This window comes from Magnolia sinica, chromosome 10, assembly GCF_029962835.1.
Source record: "Magnolia sinica isolate HGM2019 chromosome 10, MsV1, whole genome shotgun sequence".
NCBI classification, from domain to species: domain Eukaryota; kingdom Viridiplantae; phylum Streptophyta; class Magnoliopsida; order Magnoliales; family Magnoliaceae; genus Magnolia; species Magnolia sinica.
This window is the reverse complement of record NC_080582.1, coordinates 29,321,995-29,323,839: the sequence shown is the minus strand read 5'-3', so window position 1 is coordinate 29,323,839 and position 1,845 is coordinate 29,321,995.

The following is a 1,845-nucleotide window of genomic DNA, read 5'->3' as shown; positions in this document are numbered from 1 at the left end:
TCTATCATGGAATATCCATATAGTCTTCTATTTTAACAAGGGACAATTCTATGATGGCCTAGTACACTTTCAAAAAAAATATACAAACCTAACATTTCTACATGAGGATTTGGGTTTAAAATATGTTAAACTTATATATATTTTCCAAGATAATCTCAACAAGCAGAGTCTAGGGTTGAAATTTCACCTAAAATTTCACTATTAATTATTTCTAATTGTTAGAGCATACGAGAGATGTTGTTTCTGATCAACGAGATGTATTTGAGGATTCGAAATACAAAATCCTAATCTCAATATGCTCCATTTAGTGCTGAAATTTTTTTTCAAACCTTTATACATTCACTTCTAGTTAGTGCTAATTGCTAAAAGTTATGAGAAATATCATCTCTAACTAATGAGATTTCTTAGTGAATTTTCATTGTTAACTCCTAGTGCGGGTTTTAAGTGTAGGGAGTGCTTAAATTTGATCTAATGTACAATGTAATGGGTAAGGAACCGCTTACAATGCCTAAACTCATTTCACCTACTATCTACTGAGTGTCTTCGCAATGTCATTTCAACTAAGAAAAATTATGGTAAAATTCAAATCCTAAGTTGCTAAAAAGTTCATTGGAGGTCAAGTTCAAGGAATGTTCTTGTTTAGTCTAATATACATCATAACAGATTGTTTGTTCTCCCATAATTCCTAAGTTTAGTTCTAAGTTCAAACAATCATTCTAAAAGTTTTTAATGGGGACCTAGGTTTTGTTCTTAGGTTTCATGGTTATGCAGTCAATTTCCTAGAGAACTTAAAATATTGAGTCTCTATCTTCTCAGATGTCATAATTCCAAAGTGATTCCAACCAAGTTTGAATGGCTATTCTAATGATTTTAAGGGAACCTAAGTTTCATTTCTATGTTCAAACAACTAAATCTGAAATTTCCTAAGGTCCTAAACTTTTATGTCTCTAGGTTTGCAATTTTACTTCTTCTGAGGGAATTCTATATAGGTTCAATTAGCTATTCTAGTAACTGGAGCAGCATGTGGCTTACATTGAGCACCCGGTAAAGCTCATATGTCATGGGTGGATGTTATGCATCATGGCATCATAGTACCCACATACATCCCTAAAATTTTGGCCAGATTGCTCTTTAAATTGTACATATTATCAAATCATGATATTAAACATCAACACATGAATTTAAGATGGATTCTTATAATTCCTCTAAGCTCAAATGACGGCCCACAAATGTGTCATATCAATCTCAAGTATGGTTAAGCAATTTGGAATATTTAAAAGTTCATTCAACATTCAACAAATATTCCACATTGTATGGTGTATAAGACAAAATAAAATGTAATTTAACGGTTCATGTTATATCTACTAGAAATATACCTATATTTAAGTAATCACAAATGTACCATAAGGGGATACAAGGCTAAATTCTCTACACATGGTTAATTAGAATTAGAGTAATAAGAATTTAAGCATTACATCATAAACATTAATACTAAATATCAAGCACTTGATAAATTTGAGCGAGGTTCGGATAAAATGGAATAAACCTCAACTAGAATTAAGCACGGCAAACATGGAAATGATTAACGCAAACATGAAAATTCAGCGACGCAACCTATAAATTGAACGAGGCAAACTAGAAATTCAGCGACGTAGCCTATAAATTAAACGAGGCAAACTAGATATTCAATGAGGGAAAAGCGAAAGTTCGGCAAGACAGGCTAGAAATTGGGCGAGGCAAACTACAAATTGAATGAGGGAAAAATGAAATCGATCGAGGGAAGTTCGAATTTGAGCGACGCAAAAGAAATAATTGAGCAAGGGAAGCCTGGAAATTTAGCGACGC